Source organism: Zootoca vivipara, chromosome 16 (assembly GCF_965207765.1).
Source record: "Zootoca vivipara chromosome 16, rZooViv2.hap1.1, whole genome shotgun sequence".
Lineage (NCBI taxonomy): Eukaryota > Metazoa > Chordata > Lepidosauria > Squamata > Lacertidae > Zootoca > Zootoca vivipara.
In genome coordinates, this window is record NC_142599.1 from 8,270,354 (window position 1) to 8,281,049 (window position 10,696).

General features: G+C 45.8%; 1 pseudogene; it reads left to right on the forward strand.

Annotated features, from left to right (window-relative positions):
• Positions 1-8,674: 8,674 nt before the first annotated feature.
• Positions 8,675-9,028, forward strand: LOC148683080 (proteasome activator complex subunit 3 pseudogene; annotated as a pseudogene).
• The last annotated feature ends 1,668 nt before the right edge of the window (positions 9,029-10,696 follow it).

Consider the following 10,696-nt stretch of genomic DNA (forward strand, 5'->3'; position numbering starts at 1 on the left):
TCCAATTCAGAATCTTATTCTTATAATATTAACACAATCCTCCTTCTTCTTCATGCTGTCCCCCTCTGAGCCCCCCCCCCCTGCCACTGGGGTAGCCCGAGGAGTCCAGCAGTCAAAAGGTTCCATTTTTGTGTCTGGGTTTCCCTCCACCCTTCCCTCTCCCCTCAAGGCCACTGGGTACCAAGAGTAAGAAGGGGGAGACAGGCAGTTTTCCACCCAAACACCTGGTCACCAAAATTATTCAAAAACAGACTCTAAGCATATTTCCTCAGCCATTCTTTTTACTCCCTCCAGAAAGCTCTTAACCTTAAACTATAAAAATCTCTCCTCCCCCCCCCCAATGTCCCTCCTCCCAACTGGATCAGCATATCCTTTTAACAGGCCAAGATTCCGACACCGTTATTCATAGACCAAAAACAGTACCTTAAACTAAAATTTTTACCCCACACCAATTCTTTCCCACATCCACTTCCAGACCTCTGCTCCTCCCTCTTTCTGCCTTTCCCTCCCTTCACTAACACCATTCAACATTTCAGTCTCTCCAGGATTTTCACTTCCATCAATCTTCTCTTGACACATGTTGAAGGAATATAAATTTTGTATTAAAATCAATAGGCGTTGATCAATTCTTAGTTATACAAGTTTCTTCCACAATTTTGCATGATCAACTGAGTCAAAGGCACCACGGGAATCTACAAAAGCTGTGTAAATCTTAGGTTGCTTTTGGGATCTAAAGTAGAGCAACCTTTAGAGAAGCCTATTTGTTCTTTCCCTGGTAAATTTAGGTTTTTCATCCAGGTAAGAAGTTTAAATAAGAGGTGCTTGGCATAGATTTTTTCTATGACTGATAGTAAGCTTATTGGTCTATAGTTCTTTGGTTCGTTTGGGTTGCCATTTTAAAAAAATTGGAATAATTATTGATCTAAGCCATATTTCAATCATGATTCCATGCTTATCAATGAGAGTAAATAATTGAGCTAAGGGTTCTGCCCACCAGTCTATGTATGTATTAAATAATTCTATCGGTAGACCGTCTGGCCCAGGTGATTTCCCTGATTTAAAGCTTCTAACTATTCCCTGATTTAAAGCTTCCAAGATGGCGCAGAAGTAAGACGCTCTTATCGGAGCTCGTAGAAATCCTTTTAACTACAAGCCTTTGCTACCAGCCTCCCCTCCTTGCCTTTTTTCAGTTTTGTTTTTTTTCCCCTACCCTTTTGTTGTTGTTGTTGTTGTTTAGTCGTTTAGTCGTGTCCGACTCTTCGTGACCGCATGGACCATAGCCCTTTTACGTCCTTTCAACTAAAGGCGAAGTTGTTGTATCCTTTTTTATCTTTTTCTTATCGTAACCACTGCGGTGTTGAGATCTAATTTTAATGAAGTTAAACAGCCTCATAGGCACTGCCCCCCCGGATGTTCTGATGCTCATTTTTTGCCGACCCTGCGTCAAACGGTGTTAAATTCTTTCCAAGGATTTCAAAGGCTTTCAAGGATTTTTAACATTCAAACTCAAGGCTTTTAACCCCTAAAATCCTTTAAAGGATCCTCTTGAATTTCAGTCTCTCTTACTGCCCCACTAAATGCCTTACTAGCCAAAAACTTTTGCTGCAGCTCACTCAGGACTGGATGAGATTGGTCCTAGAATTTGCCACTCTACCTACTTGGCCTGATTGATCTAAGAGAAATAAAAAATGAGGAGAGCCAAAATACCCCGATACTCTGATACGGAAACCGACACAGGGTCTCCAAGTCTCAAACAGAGCAACTTAGACAATTATCTTCTGCTTCAAAAACAGCCCACATCCCCTCCAAAAAAACACCTTCAACTCCTTGCATGAAAAAACATCCGAGGAGATATTTCCTGGAATTAATGAGCAGGATAAGGCTAACACTCTCCTAATGGTGGCACAAATATTGACTGATAGAAAGGTGGAGTTATTGGAGGAGTGCTGTCTGCTGACTGCTCAGACAATCCAATTTTTTTTTGAACAATTACAAAAAATCTCCAAGAAGTTGGATAACTCGGACTATAAAGGACAATCCACCCCCCCCCATTTGTCCCCCTCAACAAGCCCTAGGGACAAGCAAAACAAACCCAAACCTACACCTGTAAATCCCCTAAAAATCAAAGGAAGTCAGCCAGTCAACCTGGTATTGAGACCATGTGAGATAGTTCTGTACATCTTTCCATACAGGGGACCTCTGCCTTATTGGGAGTCAACCAACTGGGCTAGGCACCATCTGAATTTGCTCCTAGGCCTTGATGCGGGAAACATTGATTTAAAAGCAGTCAAAAGGCTCTTCAGCGATGGATATTCCAAAAAAATTCTTCTGAGATTTGGCAGTCACAGAATTCCAATCAAAATTTTAGGGGGAAAGGCTCAATTAGCCCAGAAAGGACTCATCCCACATTGATACTTTGACGATATATTACTTAGACCATTGATTGTATCCAAAAGACTGAACAGGATGAATGAGACCATTTCATCTGAAGCCGATGTCTGTCCTATCCCCGAGGAAGAACTCAATCGAAGGGAGAAATTGCTATCAGTAACCCGGGAGACTATACAAGAAAAATCTAAGCTGCCAAACTATGCTATAGTAGCATCAAATGACAGCCCCGTCCTCGACCCAGCAGATTGGACAGTCGCAGAAGAAGAAGACCTGCTAAGTAACTTTACCAAATTACCAGGCAAAGAGCAAATAGGTATACTTAGCAAACTGATGAAATTACAGTCTAGGTTGACTAAAATACACCAGCATGGTCAACAAAAAGTAGAAGAAATAATACATAATCAAACCTTGTACCCATTAGCTCTCTCCCCAAAATGTATAGCTGAAAAGAGAGCTACTAATGGAACCTTCAAATGTATAGATGCAGAGCTCCAAACCCAGCCCCCTTTAGAATATGACATGGCGAGGAAGAACCCTAACAACGGGACCATAAATTCCTGGCTGAGCTACCAAATATTAGCTCCAAAGGAAATAGGTAGCCCTCCTCAAAGAATTATAAAGGATACCACTATGGTCAAACAACAGACGGTCATCAACAGAGCTGATGTTCTGAGCTCAACATCAAACAAGATCAAAGAAATGGAAGTGGAAACGGAAAATAGACCCAATGTCCACAATTGTCCGACAACTACAGAAACCCCGCAGGAACAAGGTATAACAGAAGAAGGAGGCCAAGAAAGGGGGGGGAATTTTAACTTCCCGTACCTCTAAAAAGATCTTAGTTTCCCCCGCCGATACGCTCCCCTCTGAAAACAGTGGCAAATGGCTGTATTGATGTAAGACAAAATCCTTCTCTGAGCTCAATAACTGAACTAGACTGACTAAACTCTGCAAACTCTGCAAATCAGTCCCAAACTCAAAAAAGACTTTATGCTTGCTGTCCTGGAACATTGCAGGGTGGGGAAACAAAGGCGGAGACCCAGACCTAATGAATTTTCTCAAAGACTTTGAATTAATATTTCTACAAGAAACATCAAAATCAGTGGATTCACCTCCTATATGAACAGAAAACAGATACTAAGGGCCGGCACAGAAAACAAATACTAAGGGCCGGCCTAAAGCAGGCTTTTGCTGTCTGATTAATGACAATCTAGGGATTGAAATCAAACAGCTTTACTTCTAACTCAAAAAAATGGCATTTTTCTCTTTGTAAATGTCTACGTTCCTCCTACTAAAAGCAATATCTCCAGTGAGAATTGGTCACAATTAACTCTTTATGCCTACTTGAGTTATGTAACAACTTTAATCTGCAGATTGTGAATGGTTCAACAAAAGGGGATAGAAGTGGGGAATTTACATTATCCCCCTCCCGAGGATGCAGTGTAATCGATTGTATCCTTGTCCCTTATAATATTGTAAATTTGATCACGGATTTCAAAATTGGAATACGTACTGAAAGCGATCATCAACCTTTATTGCTGTCTATCCACTTTAAAGTTGGAAACTAAAATAACTAATTGTAACATCCAAGGACCTTGCCAATATAAACAAATGACCCAACTAAAATGGTCCCAGGAAATGAGTGTAGCAGTGGGGCAAAAACTTACAGCCAACTTGAGAAAACAGGTGCTATTAAATTTAAAGAACACTAATCCCCATAGGAACATTTTGAAAATCTATAATGAAATTTTTCAAATCTTCGCAGAGCTTAACACTCCACCTAAAATCTGGGTACCTAAATACAGCGCTAGCCCTTGGTTTGATGATGAATGCTTTCAACTTAAAAGAAATTGTGTCAAGCCTTCAAAACTAATTGTACTAAATTAGAATTCTCCAATTTAGATGAAAAAAGAAAATTTCACCATACTCTGGCCGAAAAGAAACAAAAATATGCTACTCAAAAATGGTTACAATTACTGGACTCAATTCAAAGCAAAAACAACAAAGCGTTCTGGGTGCTACTGTATGGAGGCCTGAAAACCAATAATTAAAGTCCTGGTTTGGGGAAATGGTTTTTAAAATATCTTAAAACTTCAGCCTGGCCGTTGTTTTCTTCACAGAGCAAGGATGCGCTGCACCTGTGGAGCCAACCCGCCCCAGGAGCCAGGGAGCCCGCCCAGGGAGCCCGCATTGACTGTCGAGGTAAGATGACACATATCGGACACACCCTCCATAACTTTACACAGTCCACATTTCCTACACTAACCCCTGACCCCCCCATACACAACTCCCATCTCCTATCATGTCAACCCCCCAACACCCCCCACCATCACACATAACTCTAACCATCACAACTTCCCCAATACCCTCTATGCCTAACACACCCCCTACTAAAATTACACAAATACATACAATTTATCCCAATTTTATTATGTTTCCCCATTTTTTTCCACTTCCCCTTAATTTAGACCTTCTTTATGACTCTCCACAGGTCAAAGTGCTGCCCGAGACCGATCCCGCCCCAGGACCAAGCCCCCCGCCCAAGGAGACGGACTGCATGGGCAGGGATGGGTAAGACCTTGCCTGGGTGGGATGGGGCGACCAAAAGAGGGGGCAGGGATAGCTAAGCCCTTCCCTGGGTGGGGTGGGGGGGGCCAAAATAGGGAACAGGGATAGGTAAGCCCATGCCTGGGTGGGGTGGGGGTTGGACCGAATACGAGTCAGGGATAGGTCAAGCCTTGCCTGGGTGGGGTACGGGAGGCCAGAATAGGAGACTGGGATAGGTAATGGGTCGGTGCAGGGTGGGGGGAGACACAGGGATATGCCTATCTAAACATAACACACGAAAAAGAGGGGGACTCTGACGGTCAGGGGAGTCTGAAGGGGGTCTCTGAGCCTCCATTTAACAAACTGAGCCACAGCAACCTATAAAACAATGTTAACAAAATAGCAACTAACAACATAAGCAAAGCACTCTTAAGGTCATACACACACTCTCTACACCTAGGGCTCCTATATTTCAAACAGTGAAAATCCAGACAGAGAGAGCTTTTGGGGCAAAATTGCTTTTTAAAAATGCCGTTTTAGGGGGAAACGGCAAAAACAGCATTGCCAACATGAGCAGCCATACGTCTGGCTTTTCCCAGGAATTTCCCCAATTTCCACCCAGACGCTACTGCCGCCTGCAGAATTCTCGGAGATGTAGCAAACCTATCTACCCCCTGTGACTCATTGCTGTTGCACTGAGCGGATCAATTTTCCAGGGGTTCCAGGCACAGGGCCTATGTTTCCTTCTGGAAATGAGGCACATTAACACCACAGATATATGGTTTATTCACACATATATACAAGCTGAGGCTACGATGGAGGGCTTCTCAGCATTAACATCTCCAAAGGGCCTTGCTTCGCCAAGCCACAGCCTTGGAGTCAAAGAGAAATCAAGCATCACTCTGTTTCTCTCATGGAACAGAATAATAGAACAGAGTGGGAAAGGACCCCAAGGGTCATCCAGTCCAACCCCCTGCAATGCAGGAACCTTTTGCCCAACGTGGGACTCAAACCCATGACCCTGAGATTAAGAGCCTCATGCTCTACCAGCTCAGTTATCTAAGTTCCCATTACCTCACCAGGAAGTTGGCCTGGCTATTCTGAGAATTAGAAGGATGCCAAGGCTTTCAGCCTAATGCCAACTGATAAAAACATTTTATTATCTTTGCACTTTTGTCCCTCTTGGCAAGGGTCCTTTCTGGTTTATTTCTTTTTGTTTTCTTTCACAATGTTCTTCTTCTTGTTCTAAGAAGACTTATGGTATATTCTAGAGCCCGTATAGCCATGAGTAAGCAAACTAAGGCCCGGGGGCCGGAACCTGCTCAATCGCCTTCTAAACCTGGCCTGCGGACGGTCCGGGAATCAGCATGTTTTTACATGAATAGAATGTGTCCTTTTATTTAAAATGCATCTCTGGATTATTTGTGGGACCTGCCTGGTGTTTTTAAATGAGTAGAATGTGTGCTTTTATTTAAAATTCATCTCTGGGTTATTTGTGGGGCATAGGATTTCATTCTCCCCCCCCCAAAAGAAAATAGTCCGGCCCTCCACAAGGTCTGAGGGACAGTGGACTGGCCCCCTGCTGAAAAGGTTTGCTGACCCCTGCCGTATAGAGTACTTTTGTAGGTTCTCTGTCGGTAGGGGAAAACAGAGGTCAACCAGAGAATATTGAGAAGCAAAGCAGCTTCTGCAACAGGGTCCCTGTTCCCCACACGCAGGAGGAAGGAGAACCCTGAACAATGGTGCGCAAGCCCTTATATAGACTTTTGAAATTGCCCACCCTGTAGTCCAAGACCACCACCCCAAACTTCATACATACTTCACAGGGGGAGGCGGTCTACAGCAGAACTCCTGCCTGCCAGGATACCTGATAATGGTCACTGACTGCATTGTCTGGGCAGCCTGGCCATTCTTTTGTGATGGTCAATACTCTAGTTCCTGAGTCCAGGTCACAGGCTCACCCTAACCCTTAAGACAGGATTTGCAAACAAAATGAAAATGGGAAGGCTTTCCCCATCTGCCTCCCTTCCTGCAGGGGAATATTGGAGGTCATTGGGAGAGTCAAAATGGCTTCAGGATTGCTCTCCCATACTATTTCAGACACATGGTTCATATAATTAGATAGGTGTGCATTTATGAGTAAGGTAAAGGGTAAAGGAAACCCCGTCAGTTCCGTCGCAGAAGACTCTGGGGTCAGGATGCTCATCTCACATTATTGGCCGAGGGAGCCGGCGTACAGCTTCCAGGTCATGTGGCCAGCATGACTAAGCTGCTTCTGGCGAACCAGAGCAGCACACGGAAACGCTGTTTACCTTCCCGCTGTAGCGGTACCTATTTATCTACTTGCACTTTGACGTGCTTTCGAACTGCTAGGTTGGCAGGAGCTGGGACCGAGCAAGGGGAGCTCACTCCATCACGGGGATTCGAACCGCCGACCTTCTGATCAGCAAGCCCCAGGCTCTGTGGTTTAACCCACAGCGCCACCCGTGTCCCAAAACTCATGTATCAGTATTCATTCTATATTTGAGACCTTAACAGTCTTATAACATTCTGTTGCTGGTGACAAACAAGACAAAGTGAACGAAGGCCTGTTCTGACCTCCTTCCTTTGCCTTTCTGCCTCTCCCACCTGACCCCCTCCAGGAACCTCACGAGCAAACAAAACAGTGACCCGGCCCACCCACTGGAACCATCCCAGGAGCTGGAAGCCCTGAAGCCGCTGGCAACCACCCGCCCACCCACCCGCCAGTCCTGGTTCTATCCATCTTCATGTGCCAGGCGCAGCTGGAGATGCCCTGCTGGGCCCTCGGCCCAGCCAAGCTATACCAGAGTGCGTGCCAGCCGGCTGAGGTGGTGTGCCAGCCTGCTGTGCTGCCCAGCAAGACCCCAGGACTGTCCCAACTGCTGGTGGCGTCGCTCGACCAGGAACAAGCCACGCAGGACCTGCACCGGGCCCTGGCCAAGGGGCTGGAGAAGGGGCATGGCCGGCTTCCTGTCTTCCTGCTTTGCGGCCGCTGCACCCCCTACTGCCCCGAGCAGGGACTCAGAGGAGCCCGAGGCAGAACAACCAATGCCAGGCCCCAGCACAAAGCCAGACGCCTCCCAGATGGGCCCGGGCAAGGAGGGGCTGGCCAGATTCAAAGGGAGACAGTGGGCCAACAAGACAGCCGCCCCCCAGCCTCGGTGCCCACCAAAAACCGGCCGCCTGCCCAGGAAGGTCCTGGCTGAGAGGATGGACCTGAGCCGTCAGATACAAAACATCCAAAGGCCCATCCCTCAGCCAGGAACCACACCAGAGGCAGAACTGCCAGCGCCGGCCCCCAGCACGGTGCCTCCTGTGTCCTCCGTCAGGCAGCGGAGAATCCTGTTGCCTCTTATTCTATGGCTTAAGAGCCGCCTGCCGAGGGTGTGAGGCAAAGCCAGCAAGCCCCCCAAGAGGCAGTCCCCCGAGATGCCATGGTCCCCTTCATCCTCTCCCGATGCCTCCAAACCATGAAGGGGATCTTGCTTCCCAGGCAGGACTCTCAGCTCGGCATGCCCAAGGCGCCAAGGTTTCTTCAGCGCCCCGGAATTCTGCAGGCTCCTGAGAGTCCTGCCTGTGGACCAAGATCCCCTCGTGGTTTTGGGGGCTTGGAGTCATCGGGAGAGGATTAAGGGGACCACGGCATCTAAACATCTGGGGGCAAAGGGCCTTTCCAAGGATCCGGCTGCTAATTGAGAAATGCAACACCGTCAAAATGTGGGTGCAGCTGCTGATTCCCAGGACAGAGGACGGCAACAACTTTGGCGTTTCTATTCAGGAAGCGACTGTGGCTGAGCTCTGGACTGTGGAGAGTGAAGCAGCTTCCTACTTGGACCAGATCTCTAGATACTACACCACACGGGCAAAGCTGGTTTCTAAAATAGCTAAATATCCCCATGTGGAGGATTACCGTCGCACGTTGACTGAGATGGAGGAAAAGGAATATATCAGCCTACGGTTCATCGTTTCGGAGCTCAGAAATCAATATGTGACTCTGCACGACACGATCCTAAAGAACATTGAGAAGATCAAGCGACCGCGGAGCGGCAACGCAGAGACCCTCTACTGAGCTGTCGGCAATCTGAACTCATGAACTGTCCAGTAGGCTCAAGGCAGCCCTTTCGCCTCAGTTTATGTGGCTATCAAGATGGGGAATCTGGCTAGAGACAGTCCTCACCACACTTTTTAAAAAAATCCTTTTTATTGCTTGTTTTTAACTGCAAAATATATATAAGATAAGATACGTTATACAAAATAGGCATCTTTTTCCTCCACTAAATAAACTTGAATACCCCAAAAAAAAACAGGAATTTTTTTTTAAAAAAAAAAACCCGTAAAAAGTAAATATAATAAAATGAAAAATAAAGAGTAAAATAAAAATATGTATGTATAATAAAAGTAAAAATAAAAGTTTTTGACTTAATTCCTCGAGTATATGTTTATTCTTTATAATTGAATGTAAATACATGATGTGTGCTTTTATTTAAAATGCACCTCTGGGTTATTTGTGGGGCATAGGAATTTGTTCATTTCTTTTTCTCAAAATATAGTCCGGCCCCCCACAAGGTCTGAGGGACAGTGGAACGGCCCTCTGTTGAAAACGTTTGCTGACCCGTGGCATAGGACATACAGGGAGGGGCATGATCCATGCCCAAGACTGAAGAGGCATTGGAAATGAAGCACAGAACTTGCAGGGCTTGTATGAAACAGCAGCCGCAGCAGCAGCAGCTGCAAGGTCAGGACAATAAACGGGTTAACTGGAAACATGCAATAGAGATGCTGCAAGGACTATTCCGGGGGATTCGCTGAGATGTCCCTGTGAAGGATGACAAGGAGGAGGCCACATAAGCAGCAGCAGCAGCCGGCAGGAGATGAGACTTATATTTGTTTTATTTATTTATAATATTTGTATACCGTTGTAGAAGAGGGGGGGAAATACATCAAAGCAGTTTGATAAAACCATTAACACCTTGCAATAAGAGGTTTAAAACAGGCACCAATTAACGATTGCCGAAAGGTGCCTTCTTAATTGCCCGCATCGGCCCGGCAATTAAGTTTGGGGGCAGAGGTTTAAATGTTGCAACAGAAGGTACTCACTGAATCTCTAGTGGCAATAAAGGTCATTGTTGTCAATCAAGCCTCACCAACTTGTGGGACGACCAATGATGCTCAGAGGCCAAAGAGCAGTAGACACCTCCAGGGAAGGCCCAGTACAGGACCACAACACTCCTGGTAGGGTTTTGACAGAGAGCTCTAGGCCTAATAGTACTACTCTATTCTGCCTTGGTCAGACCACACCCAGAGTCCTGTGTCCAGTTTTGGGCAGCACAATTTAAGGAGAATGTTGACAAGTTGAAACATGTGCAGAGGAGGGTGACCAAGATGTTCAATGTTCTGGATACCGTATCAAGCCTTATGATGAACAGCTGAGGGAGCTGGGTATGCTCAGCCTGGAAAAGATGAGAGGAGATATGATAGCCATCTTCAAATATCTAAAAGGCTGCCCCATGGAAGACGGAGCAATCTTGTTTTCTCCTGCTCTGGAGAGTAGGGCTTCAAGTTACATGAGAGGAGATTCCTACGAAACATCGGGAAGAACTTTCTGATGGGAAGATCTGTTTCAAGCAGAGGTTGGATGGACATCTATTTTGAATGCTTTAGTCGAGTTTCATTCATTGCAGGGCAGTGGACTAGATGACCATTGGGGTAGCTTCCAACTCTACAGTTTTATGATTCT